This window comes from Euprymna scolopes, chromosome 33 (genome assembly GCF_053919585.1).
Source record: "Euprymna scolopes isolate OS-2025 chromosome 33, ASM5391958v1, whole genome shotgun sequence".
NCBI lineage: Eukaryota > Metazoa > Mollusca > Cephalopoda > Sepiida > Sepiolidae > Euprymna > Euprymna scolopes.
The window spans coordinates 76,105,711-76,123,637 of record NC_136514.1 but is presented as its reverse complement, the minus strand read 5'-3'; positions in this window follow the sequence as shown (position 1 = coordinate 76,123,637).

Genomic DNA, 17,927 nt, shown 5'->3' with positions numbered 1-17,927 from the left:
TAAAATTAAAAGGCCAAAATATAAAATAAAAAAGCTAAACTTTTAAATAAAGAAGCCAAACTTGGAAAGGGAAAATCAACTGTAAAATAAAAAAGCGAATGTTTAAACTAAAATAGTTAAACTTTAAAATAAATAAGCTAAACTTTAAAATAAAAAAGCTAAACTTTAAAATAAAAAGGCCAAACTTTAAAATAAAGAAGCCAAACTTAGAAATGGAGAATCCAACTTTAAAATAAAAATAGCCAATGTTTAAAATAAAACAGTTAAATTTAAAATAAAAAGGGCAAACTTTGAAATAGAAAGTCCAATTTGAGATGAAAAAGAACAAATCTTCTTTGGAACGTATCCATTTCATGCTTTGTAAAAAAACAACCCTTTTATACATTATGCTAAATATTTGTTTATTATTAAGGTCCTATTAATATTTTATTTGCTGATTTCTATTTTTGAATTTTTAATTTTACTTTTTTATTTTTAATATTACTATATTTTTAATTTTATATTATATCTTTATTTTATATTATATCTTTATTTTATATTATCTCTTTAATTTTATATTATATTTTTATTTTATATAATATCTTATTTATATTATATCTTTATTTTATGTTATATTTTTATTTTATATTATATCTTTATTTTATATTATATCTATATTTTATATTATCTCTTTAATTTTATATTATATTTTTATTTTATATTATATCTTATTTTATATTATATCTTTATTTTATGTTATATTTTTATTTTATATTATATCTTTATTTTATATTATATCTTTATTTTATATTATATCTTTAATTTTATATTATATTTTTATTTTATATTATATTTTTATTTTATATTATATTTTTATTTCATATTATATCTTTATTTTATATTACATTTTTTATATTATATTTTTATTTTGTATCATATTTTTAATTTTATATTATATCTTTATTTTATATTATATCTTTATTTATATTATATTTTTATTCATATTATATCTTTATTTTATGTTATATTTTTATTTTATATTGTATCTTTATTTTATATTATATCTTAGGAGTAGATGCATTTTATTTTATAGAGGTCTCCTCAGTTACCTTAATTTTCTTTTCTAGTTTAATATTTGATCTATTAGTCATTCTTCTTTCAAAATATGATGTAAGAATTGGAATTATTATTTTAAATGTTAGTGCATATCTGAAAACTGTACAAATATCCGTTTGTTTTTACTATTTAATGTATAATATACATAGAAAATACATTTTAATCAATTCTGTCAATGAAATATTTAAAAATCAGTTTCAAGCATCGTATTTCTGAACACTGGTAAATGTATCTTTAGCATTAATTTTAAACAACCTCTATACAAAGAACATTTTGGGTGTGACCTCTAACAGGTGTGTAGATGTAGAATTTTTCAGGACTTCTAATGCGTGAACAACCAACATACAACTATCCATGCGAAAAGCAAGGTGTCTGAAGTCCAACAACTTTGAGACTTTGTCTTTGAGCTTTAATTATAAACATGTCAAAACTAATTTTTATTGGCACCTGTAAACGCTTGAACTGAAATGGCATGTCAGAAGTAATAACGTGAAATCCGAAGATATAATGTAATACCTGGCATGCGTGTAACTGAAACAGACGACATAGCAAATATTTTTCACCTTCACTAGAAAAAATGGAGTGTTTATTCCGAAAACGGTTCTTAACATAGGGAGAATTCGGATGTTTATTCCGAAAGCCGTTCTTAATATGAAAAGGTTAGGGTATTTATTCCAATAGCCGTTCTTAACATGGAAGGCTTAGGATGTTCAATCGGAAAACCGTTACGCATGAGCATTACTAATTCTTAAGTTGTGAAAAAATGGCTGCCAGGGATTACATTAGCGTTTATGTTGGATAGTAAATGTTTTCATATCTGGTAACCTACTTATCAACCCCAAATTTAACTGTAATATTCGTTGTCAGCATACCCGAAAGCCTATAAAAGTCGACATTTCAAATTTGAACGGTGAGTTTTAGTTAATGTCAAAAAAATACCAAAGATTTTGTAGTTTAGTCAGAGAGAATAATTATATTTGTTTTTTCTTACAATTTAATGATTATTTATATTTTATTAGTTATAAAATTTCTATTTTGTATTAAAATAAACTTCTATTTTGTGTTGTTATAATTTCCTTTAAATGTGTAACGAAAACTTTCTAAAAAAAAAATCACAACATACGCATTCGAAATCTTTAGAATTTTGTTTTGAAATTAATATTTATTTATTCAATCGATGAATGAATAAAAAGAAAAGATATATAAAGATATCTTCGTCTTATTTCTTTACAGAAACGAAAAAGTTATTTATAGTAAAGGAAAAGCTATTTTGTGAAAAGAAAATTACTTAAATGGAGCAGGGGTTAGGGTTAGGGTTAGGGTTAGGGTTAGGATTAGGGTTAGGGTTAGGGTTAGGATTAGGGTTAGGGTTAGGGTTAGGGTTAGGATTAGGGTTAGGGTTAGGGTTAGGATTAGGGTTAGGGTTAAATCAAAGAAAAATAACACTATGAAAGTTAGAATAGACTATAAATATTTTTAATTTCAGAATCTCGAGAAATATGTACAAATGAAGAAAGAGAAGAAACTTAGGAACCTGACATTAGCCATGCTTTTCTAGCAAAACTGTATTTAGAATTTGTCCTCTGTTGTGAAAGATTTACGTAAGAAAAGTATTGATTTTTTACATTAAATTTTATCTTCGTTCATAAAGGATTTCGTAGAATGAATTGTCAAAAATTATTTATCGTTTTAGAAGACAGTAAAAAAAAATCCGTAAGAAATTAAATATAAAAGTTTTATTTTCCAAGCCTGTAAATAAATATTTTGATTCCGTTTGCCGTAAATACGTTTAAATATATTTACATTCATGCAAATATTCACATTTATTAATACCAAGACATGATGACAAAGTAAAAAAAAAAAGTAACGGTGCCATCAGCGGGAATCCCATTTCATACCTTTATATCCAATATATGACAATACCTATCCAGCTGTCCTCCCTCCACCTTTATATTATTTACCTTCTATCCTAGATATCCCAATATTTCGTTCCTAACGTGCCTATTACTAGACGTTGCATTTCTTATCTCGTACATAACAGCTCTCTTGTCTCTTCGTTAAACTTCGAAATAATGCATTTATATAACTTATTCCTAATCATACAATCTCCTTATTAAATTGATAGTGGGGAGAGTGGGGCTTGCTATAAATTTATATGCATCAGTGTGTATTTTTATATTGTCGAGTTTTAATGTTTTTCCTTTGCTCGGGCCCTATGTACTGTTCATAAATTTATGTGCATACGTACATACATGTTAGAAAGTTTGACTCATTTCTAGGTAACACACATCTAAAATTTTAAGTTTTAAGGCACAAAATTGGCGGAGGAGTTTGGTAGAGTATGCAACGGTCAACATTTTCAACTTTGACTTCTTGGAAGCAAAATTTTCCCCTCAAAACATTAAAAAGCTTGCTTCATGTCTGAATACCCTTTATGTAAAATTTCAAATGTTTAGAGACAAAATTGGCTGAATAGTTTGCTAGAGACAGCGATGGTAAAATCTTTTAAACTTTTACATCTTGGCAGCCAGATTCTCGGCCAAAAACGATTAAAAAGCATGCCCTATCTCTGAATACACTTTATATAAAATTTCAAATGTTTAGACAAAAAATTGGTTGAGTAATTTGGAAGAGGTCAAAGTTTCTTTTTTAATTTGATCCCAATTTAGACCCTTTAATATTAATTGATTTTGGCTTGAAATCAAATTAAAAAGTTTGATCTATTTCCAAGTAAACTACATCTACAATTTTAAGTTTTTACACCCAAAATTGGCGGGAGGGGTAGAGTTTTCAAAGATCAACTCGTTAAACTTTGACCAATTGACAGCCAAAATCCTGGCCGAAAACATATTAAAAAGATTTTCCCATATCTCATACTATATTATTATCTCGAGTCTGTAGACTGAAAATTGACGGAGTAGTTTGGTAGGGAAATGTACACACACAGACACACACAGACAATTCCACGGTTATATATATATATATATATATATATATATATATATATATATATACATACACATATATATGTACCATAATGTGCTGTGGCGTCGTGTAGTTAGCAGTCGCTGCAGTGAAATGGAGAGAGGAGCAGTAGAAGATAGCAGAACTGGTGATGTAACGTGGAGACAGTAGCAGAGACAGTCAGAGACAGAGAGAATTCAGTGGAAGAGACGTGACGATATGAACAGTAGGCAGAAAGAGAGCAGACGACAATAAATTCCCACTAGCCGCTGACAGCTCTGTCAAAATTTGCTGTGTAATATGGAAAGCACGGATAGGAAATAAAAAAAATGAGTTCAAAGTATTTCTTTTGTTGGTTTGGCACATCCATGAGGTCGAAAGTCGAGAGGTAGAACGAAATGAGAACGCCATCTATAACAACATTACATATATATACATATACATTCATATATATATATATATATATATATATATATATATATATATATATATATATATATATATAGTTTTCATGATTAGACAACTTCCAAGAATACACACACATATATATATGCATATATATACATATATACATATATACACACATATATATACATATATATACATACACACACACACACATATATATATATATATATAAATTCTCGCCCTAAAACTGAAGGCCACTACTCAAAACAACGAGGTATTACAAAAAAGGCTGATTGAGAAGCCATCAGGGAACTCATCAGAGATGCCCCATGGCAAAATATCTTTACTCATCCAGCGGAACAGTCGGCAAATGAGACCACTGAATGGTTCAAAACTGCAATTGAAGCACATGTTCCCGCACGGAAATTCTATAGCAAGCCCCACTCTCCCCAACGGTTTACTTCTGCTTGTGTAGCTGCCATTTGTCAAAGGCAGCATGCGTTCCGCAGATTCAACCGACATAAGTCCAGCTCAAATAAACAGAAGTTTATAGAACCTAGAAATAATTGTAAGAAAGTGATAGAGACAGCTAAGACAGATTACTCTGAAACCACCAGAAAACGCATCGAAGCACAGAAAATAGGAACCCGGGATTTTTGGAAAATTTACAACAAAGTAGTAAATAATGGACAGTCAACTATTCCCCCGCTATCAAACAATCATGAGGTTGCTTGCACGGCAACTGACAAGGCTAATCTGCTTGCCAGCCGGTTTGCCTCAAACTCCACACTGAACTCGGTACACCACCCCCTCCCTGATTTTCCTCTGCGAACAGACGCCGCACTAGACGATTTGATAATCACCCCTTCTCAGGTACATGCTATTATAAAAAAACCTAAACACCTCAAAAGCATGTGGACCAGATCTCATCCCGGCTGTGCTATTAAAAAAATGGTCTGCCGAGGTTGCTACAGTTCTCTCCAAACTTTACAATAAATGCCTTAACGAATCTTGCTTTCCCGACTGCTGGAAACCGCCTCTGTGGTACCAGTCTTCAAGAATTCTGGTGAAAGAACTGGCCAACTAAATTATCGCCCTATTAGACTCCTCCCGCTTTTCGCCAAAATATTTGAGTCCTTAGTAAATCAAGCCCTAGTCCAGCACCTAACAGTTTTTTTTTTACATAGGCATCACCACATTATCAAGGCCCAGAGGCCACTCAAGGATAAGGGTTAAAGAGTGTACAGTAGAAATTGGACAATATAGTAATCATTAGTAATGAAAATTTGGTAAAGTTGATAACTTATATGGAACGGCTCATCAAGAACTTATTTACTTTAGACTTGAACACAACCATATTGTAGTCAGCTGGAAAGCAGGAAAACGGAAGACAATTCCACAGGCGTGCAGTTCTAAGAAAGAAGCTTTGTTCATGGAATCTACGTTTAGGTTTAGGCACAGATAAAGAGTGGGGGAAATTATTGATAGTGTTTACAGCTAGACGAGTGTTTCTTGGAAAGTTTGGCGAGGGGGGGGGACCATAGATTGAAGCTCAGTCGAACACTTTCCATGAAAATAACGATACATCAGAGACAAACTCGCAACATCTCTTCTGTGAGATAGAGGTTGCAAGGAGGAGAAAAGGACATCTCCTACGAGGCTACGAAGTCTATTTTGAACTCTATCAAGGCAGGACAAGTCCTTTCTAGCAGCTCCTGCCCAGATGTGGCAACAGTATTCCATCCTTGGACGTACCTGGCTCTTATATAGATAGAGAATAGCATCAGCAGTGAGATATTTACCGGATCGATAGAAAGATCCCACCATTTTTTCCAGCGGCCTTGGCAACAGATTTGATGTACGTGTTCCATTTAAGATCAGGATTAATGGTCAAGCCCAGAAGCTTGTCAAAACTTGAGGCCTCCTGAAGACGAGAGCCATTCATTTCAATTGATGCCAAATGTGGATTAGAATGTTGATGATGTAAAGAGAGAAGCTTGGTTTTAGATGCATTAAAAGTAACCAGCCACTCCTTTCCCCATTGTACTACGTGCTCAAGATCAGAGGAGAGAGAATTGGAGAGAACTTGGTCGTTTACTGTCTTAGATGTGCTACCATAAATGGTAGTGTCGTCAGCATAAATGTCTACAAATGATGTAAGGATGTGATTTGGAAGATCATTAATGTAGATCAGGAAAAGAGTTGGGCCCAGGATAGACCCCTGAGGGACACCGGCATTAATACTGTGAGCTTCTGATTTTTGCCCCTCAACTACTACTCTTATGAACCTATCAGAAAGAAATGATTTAATAATTGAGAAGACATTTCCAGCTATACCATAGCTAGCGATCTTATGAAGTAAACCTTTATGCCATACCCTATCAAAGGCTTTAGATATGTCAAGAGCAATTGCCCTAGAAAGATTGCCACCGTCGAGAGATTTGCTAATCCTATGCGATATAACTGTAAGCACATCTGTTTTAGATCTAGCAGAACGGAAACCATGAGTGTCACTAAGAAGGTTATTTTTGTTGAGATGGTTGATTACTTCTGTATTTAACACAGATTCTAGCAACTTACTCATGACGCACAGGAGACTTATTGGCCTGTACTGAGAGGGGGATGAGCGATCACCTGAATTCTTAAATACAGGGCATACTGATGAGATTTTCCAGGGAGATGGGAAACTATTCTCCTTAAGACAACGTTTAAACAGTTTTGTAAGTATGGGCGCTAGTTCAGGTTGAAGTTTTTTGAGTACTATAATTGGAATACCGTCAGGGCCAGTTGCTTTACTGGAATCAAGGTTTTTGATTAGCTTGGCAACATCACGTACAGATATACGTATATCACATAGCGTGTTTTCTGATACAGGAGGAAATATTGGGGGTTGGCGGCCGTCGTCGCAAAGGGTAGAATTAGCTGCAAAGTTCTTGACAAAGAGTTTCGCTTTGTCTGATGCTGACGAGATTACCTCAGGTCCATTGATAATAGTTGGGATAGAGCACACGCTTCTGTTCAGGATTCTGTTTGCTATTTGCCAAAACTGGTGGGAACCAAGCCGCTGTTCAGCTACTTTGGACTTAACAGATTGAGCATACAACTCTCTTGCGTTCCTTATTACTTTCTTACAATGGTTGCTGGCAGTCCTGAAAACGGCTTTAGTTTCCATACATCTATTACGTTTGAAGCAGTGGAAAAAGTGATTTCTGTGCGCAATACCAGCAGCACATTCTGGAGAGAACCATGGCTGGCTGTTAGGTTTTTGCTGAAACTTTTTAGAGGGTATGAATGGTCAATACCTACAATTAACCATTCAGTCAGGTCTAATACTATAGAGGATACATACTTTTTAAACATGGAATGCAGAGGTAGATCAGATATAAATGTACGGAAGCTATCCCAGTCAGCCTTAGTGTATCGATATACTGTACGATGGAGAAGTACGTTTGGGGACTTATTACATTTCATTTTTATCTTAATTGATACAACAGAGTGGTCGGAAGATCCAAGAGGCGACAGAACAGAAACTGAACATAGTTCAGGGCAAGTTGTGAGAAAAAGGTCTAGTAGGCTCGCATACTGGCCGTCATTGTCGGGCACACGGGTGGGTTCGTGAACAATCTGAGTGAGCTCATAGGCAATGGAGAAGTCATGACAGAACCTCCCCTCATCATCGGTCTTGTTTGAGTGGGTCAACCATTCGACGTTGTAAACATTGAAGTCTCCACATACGTGAATGTTAGCTGAAGGATAAGCAGATAGGACTTGGTCAATTTTCTCAGATATGCTTTGAAAGATAGTAACTCCGCTGTTGTGGGGGCGATAGAGAGTAAATATAAATGCAGTAGTGTGAGCTAAAGCAACCCGGAAGCACATATAGGGTAAGTTAGGATCTTCCCTGGAGATGTCCCTCCCACATGGAAAGCCATCTTTAATATAGGCACATATTCCATGCCCATGGCGATCTTGGGGGTCAGATTTAGAAGTTAAGTTAGAGTATCCTGTAATTGCAAACTCTTCTAGGGAAATAGCCTATCCAATGCCAGTTTCACTTAAAAATAAAAGGTCTGGTTTAGTCTCCTGTAATTGGGTTTCAACCTCTGGAAGGTTAGAACGAAGACCCCTGATGTTGGAGAAATGACATGGCAGTAGGGGTCTACGTTGGAAGTTGGAGAACCGGGTTTAATCGTGTCTTTTTTCTTGAAACTTGTCATGATGAAATTTTGGAATTTGTGGACTAGGTCGTCAGATTTGCTTAGAGCAGGACAAGGAGGGGAAACTAAGAGAGAAAAAGAAACGAAGAATTTTTTTTTGTAGCTAATGATAAGGTAAAGCCGTAACAATTACCCACTAGTATGGCATCGAGAGGCCCCACCAGAAGCTACTGCATGGTCCAGATTCCATTCACCAAATGGCAATACAGCAGCCCCAGTACTTTGCACCTGCTGATAGGACAGCCTCCTTAGTGGTTAATCCAAGGTTCGGGTCCCTGACTATCAGGCGGATAACGTCAGCCCAGACAAAACGTTTACCTCCAGCACCCTTACTAGTGACATGGCTACAAGGATAGAGATAGAAACAGAAAATTTCCACCAACTCTGCCAACTGTTCGCGCAAAATACTGCCAACCTAGAAAACAGCTGCTAAACTCCTGACTGACAAACAATATGGATTCAGGCAAGCCGTTCTTAACTGTAGTTTCTGAACGTGTATACCGTTCATTGGACAAAACAGGGGAGGGTAGAGCGGTAGCCCTTGATATATCTAAGGCTTTTGACAGAGTATGGTACGATGGTTTTTTAGGAAAATTAGATCATATGGAATCACTGGAAGAATTCATAATGTAATTAAATCCTTCTTAAGTAAGAGAAAAATCAAAGTTGTCCTCGACGGTCATACATCAAAACAATATGACATAAATGCGGAAGTACCTCAGGGGTCTATCCTTGGAACTCTATTATTCCTGATATTCATAAATGACCTCTCTGATAAAATTGTTTCGGAGATGGGTATATTTGCCGATGACACCACTCTCTATAACAGATATGTGGGGAAAACAAATGAACATATATCCAAGGAAATGGCAGAAACACTAGAGGACGACCTTCAATCTGTAGTGAAATGGGGACAAAAATGGTTGGTCACATTCAATGCTGCTAAGACTAAGCTTGTTTCCTTCAATAACTACAAAAAAACCTTCTCTACCACCAATAGCAATGGCCAAGAACATATTGCCTTAAAGTACTTCTTTTAAACTCCTCGGCCTAACGTTTACAGGGAATATGAACTGGAATAGATACATTGAGAGCATTGCCAAGGCTGCTGCAAGGAACGTTGGCTCCCTCTATCGTGCTAGAAAACTACTTACGCCTGACAGTATCCTATACCTCTATAAGTACACCATTCGCCCATGTATGGAGTACTGTTGTCATATCTGGGCTGGTGCATCTGCTTCTTGTCTCTCGCTCCTTGACAGGGTTCAAAAGAGAGTCGCCAACCTGATAGGTCCTTAACTGTCATCTAGGTTTCAGCCTCTGTCCCATCGACGAGATGTTGCATCCCTCTGCCTGTTCTACAAATACTTTAATGGTGAATGCTCTGACGAACTGCAAACACTTGTACCTCCCCGACGTAACTACCCCCGACAAACCCGACAAGCTACTAAGTCTCATCCCTTTACAGTAGAGATCCCTAGGTGCAAGAAAGCCTTTTACTCCAATAGTTTCTTCCCCAGAACTGCGGGTCTTTGGAAATCCCTTCCTGGATTCTGCTTTCCCAACTGCACTGATATGCAGAAGTTCAAGTGTAATGTTAACAAACATCTTTCTACTCATCTCCCTTCATAATGACTCTGCTAATTAAGTCCCTGATAGTAGCCCCTTGCTTCAAAGTGGCACTGTGCCTTGTTTGGGGTGAAAATTGAATATATATATATATATATATACTAGCAAAAGTACCCGTGGTTGACTGGGTTCAAGAACAGCCTACAGAAAATGGACTGATTTATGAAAGTATCATAAGTTATGAAAAGGAAGGGTTGTAAATTTGGGTTGAATTTAGGGGTATCAAAACCAAAGCAAAATATGATGAAAGTAAAAATAAGATAGATAAACCCCATAATTTATTATACCATACCTGTTCACACTGAAACACTTATTACAATATTCTGTGGATCTATGTTAAAAAAAACTTTGTTAAACTTTGTGACATATTTCCATTCTATGGAGGTCAGGTGCGAACGAACACCCCATAATTTTATTATACCATATTTCTTCAAACTGAAACATAATTATCAAAGTATACTTACGCAGATAGATATGAAAAGTCTTTATTAAAGTTTGTGCCTATTTCAATTCTTTGGAGGCTAGGCGCGAACGCAGACCCTACAATTTTATTATACCATCCCTATTTAAGTTAAAACATACTTATCAAAGTATTATTATGTACATCTATATCAGAAGCACTTATAAACGTTTTTTTTTATTTTTAAATTTTTTATTTCCATACTCTGTTGACCAAGCGCGAACGCAGACCCCACAATTTTAATGAACCACCGTTCTGCCAGATCAAAGATACCCATTCCTGTGTCACGATACATCTTCTATCATTATATGTAATCAGTTTTTTTTTAAATAGTCAACTATATAGGAGCCTATTCGTGACCACACACACACACACATTCAGCTTTATATTATAGATATATATAACTTTTATTCCTTCGTTGGAAAACATTTTTGCTTAACATTATTGCAGGAAATGTTTGCGATTAAATTTTTTTATGGGATTTAAAAAGAAAGAGTATTTTATCTGATAGCTCCCCAACAGTCTTGCTCAAACACCACCTTCCTTAAAAGATAATAACAAAAACGTTCTGCATATCGGATCTAATCTTTTTCTCCGGAATCATTATAATCACAATACGTTTATTTTTTTCGAAAATAATGCTATTCTTTTTTTTCTTTGCTGATTCATTTTGTTATGTTTATCGCATTGTTTCTTTCTTTTTTTTTTTTTTAAATATTTACGTATTCCATTGTCGTCAGTATCGTCTAAGATTGATTAATCACCGTCTGAAGAAATTTATCTTTAAATAATCTTTAACTAAATTCATTCATGAAAAAGTATTTCTTTTTGAAAAACGAAAACAAAAATAAAAGCACACAATCTAAAAACAAGAAACGATTCGGTTATCGATCTAAAACACTATTTTCTCTCATCAACTCACATCTTTAGAACAACGGGAAAATAAGATATTATCTGTAAGCAGGATTTAAGGTTTCTTTTGTTCAGCCTGATTTCTGAAACAACATTTTATAGAATTTTCGTTAAATATACATTTTTTTTAACATTGCACATTTGTAATCGATTTTAAGTCTTTGTTGAGTTTAAAAGATGTACTTAGAAATAAAACATGCGGTACTTATGCAGTATAAAGACTATGCTACCTTCGGAATCAGCTGGGCAGTATACGGAAAACGCCGGAAAGTGCCGAAAAGCTGAGCGTCTTAATCCTAATACAAAAACATCATAAAGAAAACTATATTATTAGTTTAATACAACATATCATTAGAACAATAAATTACATAAAAAACTAAAAGAGTTTTGTTTGCAATTAGTTTGCTAAGAAAAAAAATATTTAATCGCGAATTTTACATGAAAATGAATATTTGATCTGAGTTAGAATTTTCTTTTTTAAGTTTCGTTAAAATTCTTGAATAATTATTAAAGAACCTAATTGCATATTTCTATGATTTTTTATTGAAAATGTTTGGATATTTTAATTAATTTTTCATTGAAATTGATTTAATTTTTCAATAATTTTTTAATTGAAATTGTAAGCATATTACAATTAATTTTTCATTTATAATGTTTTCATATTTTAATTAATTTTTACGGTATTGTTTTCATATTTCAATTTATTTTTTTAATTTTTTAAATTATTAATTAATTTTTATTAAAATTGTTTTTATATTTCAATGAAAATTCTATTAAAATGGTTTAAATTTTTCATTGTAATTGTTTGCATAGTTAAATTCACTTATATTAAAATTGTTTTCATATTTTAATTATATTTTTCGGAATTGCTTTCATATATCAAATTATTTTACATTGAATCTGTATTTATATTTCAATTAAAATTTCTATAAAAATTGTTTTTTTCGATTTCAATTAATTTTTCATTAAAATTGTTTTCATATTTCCATTAATTTTTAATTGAAATTGTTTTAATATTTCAAGTATTTTTTTGGTGAAATTGTTTTCATAATTTCATTTTTTATTGAACTTGTTTTTATATTTTAATTCAATTTTTTTTATTGAAACTTTATTTTTCAAAAATGTTTATTGAATAAATTTAGTTAAGACAAAAAATACATTTTTCATTGGAACATTTTTTTAGCGTTTGCGCGAAAAAAATCTAACAAAACGTCTGTTCGGCACCTTCCGGCGTTTTCCGTAAACTATTCCGGTGATAGAACGATCCTTATGTTGCATGAATATTAAACTGAGAACTGTATAGTCATTACTTGTCTGGTGTAGAGAAATAGGGTACGATTATGAATAACTCCAGTATCGAATAATCCTTATACACTGCGAAATTGACTTTATGTATGAAAACCAAAGAAGGCAGATATGACATATGAGAAATATTTGGAATCAAGTCTCTCCTTGCTGCTATATCAGATCATTTGACACCAAAGCAGCGTTTTATTCTCCTCTCCATCAAAGACAGAGCTTTTGGGGAAATATAAGATATATTGTAATTCAAATGCAAAACTAGGAAAACAAGTGACTATCATTGAAAAATTGCATGGCTGTAAAAAATGCGAAAATAGTCCACTATCCAGGTCATTGCCTTTCCAACGAACCTTCATTTGTTAAATTAATAGTTGCTGAGAATTGGAACTTATAGAATAGCCATACACACACACACACATATATATGATGAAAATAATGGAAATAGTATTCCGACAAAATAGAGAAATAAAAAGGAACAAACCGTATTATGTGCTCATCAACGTTTCGCCTTTATTTCGAGGAAGTCTCGAAATAAAGACGAAACGTTGATGAACACATAATACGGTTTGTTCCTTTTTATTTCTCTACATACATACATATATATATATATATATATATATATATATATATATATATATATATATATATATCCTCGTAGCCAAATTGAATATTGATTGAAATGCTCATATCGTTGCTTCTATGGGACACAACTACATGAAAATTTTCAGGCCTTTGGGAGATTATAATATTATTCTATGGTTAAAATTTTTTGACAATTAGTAAAAACGGACCTATATTTTCAAACTAATAAAATATGCGCAAATTTGCTCCCATTTGTGCTTTTGTTGGCTAGCTTTAGTTTGGCTGCTTTGGGGTGAATTTTGCTTTGGAATTTTTACTTTGTTGTCGCTCCTGTAGCCTTGACAGGCCACTAATATGAAATGCATTCTTTTTTAATTCAGAAAATAAAAACCAAGCGCTACAAAAACATAAGTGGAACCATTAAAACAAGCGATTATTTGTGTTCAATAAATCATATTTCTACATAGTCACCTTCATTCTCAATCTAATTTTGTCAGCGAAACGATGGTGACTGTGAATGGCGTCTGGAACGCGCGTTGTCACTCACATCTCTGTCGTTACTCTGAAATCGACGAACCCATCTCTTACGCCAACAGCATTAGTTTCGTAAACATTCAATAGGCACCGGTGAATGTTGATGGATTCAATATTTTCTACATGGGGAAATTCAATCATGCATCTCTGCTCCTGACGCACGTCTATTGCAGGGGTTACTTTCTTAGAGACTCACACCTTAAATATTTGCAACAGAGAGATGAAACTATAAAATTAAACCGATCAATATTTAATGAGCTAATGCAAACATGTGAATGACAAAGCGCCCCAGACTTTTACGACTGAAGCATCAAACGAGGCTAATAAAACAGCATTGAGAATTGTGGTAAAGTTTGGAACACAAAACGTCGCTCGTTTTAATGGCCCTACCCCAGTTTTCGTAGCTCTTTAACGTTTTCGGTTTGGGGTGAAAAAGGCAGTTTAATATGTCCCCTATAATTTAGCTACATTTTGCGGGCCAATAATTTTGGCAAATCTTATTAACCATTTGATGTGAGACTATTAGGGAGGCCCGACGTTGCCCGGGATAGAATTAAAACCAACAAATATTCCACACTTGCAATACATTTATTGTCATCAAAATCAAATTGATTTATTGCCTGCTCTACTCGGGAATCACAGCAATGCACCGGAAGAAAGCCTCACGTGTCTTTCCACAACAAATTATATTCTATATTGCACTGTACATAAACTAGGCTTTGTTTTGTAAAATTATTTATCATTTTTTTTTATTACTTCCACAGCCAAACAACGCCGCAGCGCACAAGAGCCATGACAGCCACAAATTTGGTTAGACATATCTGAACCCAGGATTAGATATATTCGAACCTGGGATTCGAAACCGATGCCATCCAACACGCTAACTTAGCGAGCAATTAGTAATAGAATTTTCGGAATGTGATAGAGCCGTTTTTTGGCGGGCGGGGCTGTGGAAATAATCATATAATCTCTCACATTCTGAAAATTCTATTACTAATTCCTTGTAAAGTTAGCTTGTTGGATGACATCGTCCTGGTGAGTATAAAATTTCTACATCGGCTTTGATTATAGCTTGGTTGGATAACCATATCCCTAGTTCGAGACGAAATGTCGTTCCATAGTCGGATTTCGCCGCGGTTTCCTTGATCTGCGTTAGCCAATAGACTTTCTTGTGTGTCGCGTGTTTGCTCAGATAGCAGAATGCTCGCACCGTATGCAAGAGGCTCGGGTTTCGAATCCCGGGTTCGGATATGCCTAACCGATGATCCCAAAAGAGGGCGAAACTCATATTTTGGATTTCCGGTTTGTTGACTGTCATGGCTCCTGTGCGCTGCGGCGTTGTTAGGTTGTGGAAATAATTATATTATCTCTCACATTCTGCAAATTATTATTTATATAATGACTTGAATATAAGTTTAAAACGTAAGTCAAGTATCATGTTTCAATTGTGCTGTAAGCAGAAACATTCATTTCTAACGCGCCTCTGTCTTATGAAAGAAACTACTGAAAGAAACGGACTATTCTGTTTGTGTGGTTATAAAACTTCTCTTATGAACTTGTGATATTAGGCTGTATCAGAGTGTTAACTTTAGTGAAAATAAGGCTGTTGTTTTTTTTCATCGGATTTTTTGAATTATCGATTTTCTATACTTATCGGAGGCATTCTGATACAAAGCCTTTCTAAGAACTCTCCTAGACACATAAAGTACATTTGTGTGAAATTTCAAATACATCAAAGCAGTCGTTTCAGAGTTCATAGGGAACAAACTCTCGCAGACTAACACATGCATACAGAGACAAAGTTCCAATTTATATAATAGATAGATAGATAGATAGATAGATAGATAGATAGATATGACATTTTACAGACGAGACTCATACTTTGTTTCTTTGGGGCGGAATAAAAGAAAGGAAGACTTACTTTTTGAACATCCCTCGTATAACATTTATTTCTGTCATTTATTGCTTTCTTTTAAACAAACGCCACAAACAGCCGGATTTTATTGAAAATGGAGAAATTAATTAAATTCGGACATCATTGTTGTCACGTGACGGCGGGACGAAATCGGCGAAACACCGAAAATATTAACTAAAAATTGAAAAGTCACCGACTTTAATAATAATCAGATATTTTTTTCATGAATTCCTTTTCACTACTGAAGAGAGAAAGTTAATAGAATTCATACGAAGTCATGATAATCTTTAACATACCAACTTTAATCAACAAGATAAAAATTAGCAAAAAAAAAATAAATTGGAAACACGAAAGATAACACAGTTTTATTTTTATGCTTTTTGTTGTTCGCTTAATGACACGGCAACTACATTTGGGAGCTTCTTTTATGCCGAAACAAAAGATGCATTTCGTCGCACTATTTCTATCACAATTATTGAGCTTCGGGCCAAGATCACAGTATAGTATCTGTTCTGATACTATGCGTCACCTATTTTGCCCTCAGTCAGTGGAGTAGAAATCCTTCATGACGGAGACATTTTATTTATTTTCCTATCCACAGTGTCCCTTTTTGAATGCTGTATTTCCCCCACATAAAAAAACGACCTTGTATTTAACTGTGCCTTGTGGGGAGGTGAGTAAAAAGGAACAATTATTGGTTTTAGGGCAAGGATCACAGTCTAGTATCTGTTCTAATGCGGCACTTCACTTTTTTGTCTTTGTTAAATAGAAAAAGAAATTCTTAATGACTGAGGAAATTTGTATTGTTTTCTATTCAGAGTACCCCTTTTTGGTGAGCTGGAATTTCCCCATATTAAAAACCGACCTCGTGTCTAATTCTTCCCTCGTGGGGAGGAAAGTAACTATGAATAGCTGCATTTCGTATTATTCAGATTATTCGGACTACTGTTCCCATCCTTATAACCTTTCGGGTAATATAATCTCTGACCTCCTTCAAGTGTACATTGTAAAACTTGGGAATCTTCCTATTGAACTCGGAAAGTTGTACGGAATTTCTAACGAAAAACTTTATTTGTTAAACGGGGCACGTGGAGAAGTGATGGCTGGTTAGAAATCTAAAGTGAATCGAAGTTTAATTGTAATCATCGTTCGCACTGAGGATTGAATCTTCAACGTCCAGAAAATAATCACTTAAAACTATATAGTATTTAGCACTTCGCACGGAGGTACAGTGTTTTCATTCGGTTAGCTTTGATATAAAAAAAAAACGAGTAATCTATATATTAATAGTATAGCATGTGTGTTATTTATTCTGTGTGTCACGCTTACATCCGAGTGACTGTCGTTAAATCGTTATGAACTTCCATTTCTTGTAATAATTTTGCATAGAATTCTTCATAAGTTTTAGTTTCAGTTTCGATTATAACTGATGGCATTCGAGTCATTTATCTTTTAATAAATTATTTTACCAAGAATTCTTCATAAGTTTTGGTTTCAGTTTCGATAATAGATGAGAGCACTCCAGTAATCTATTTTTTTATAAATAATTTTATCAAGAACTCTTTCATTTTAGTTTCCCGTAATAACAGAAGGACCCCAACTTATATATATATATATATATATATATATATATATATATATATATGTCTGTAGGTATATATATATGTATATATGTATGTATGTATGTATGCATATGTATGTATGTATATATATATATGTATGTATGTGTGTATGTATATATATATATGTATGTATGTATGTATGTATGTATGTATGTATGTATGTATGTATGTATGTATGTATATATATGTATGTATGTATGTATGTATATATATATATATATATATATATATATATGTCTGTAGGTACGTTATGATGTTTCTCGAAAATTCTAGAAAACATCTTTTCT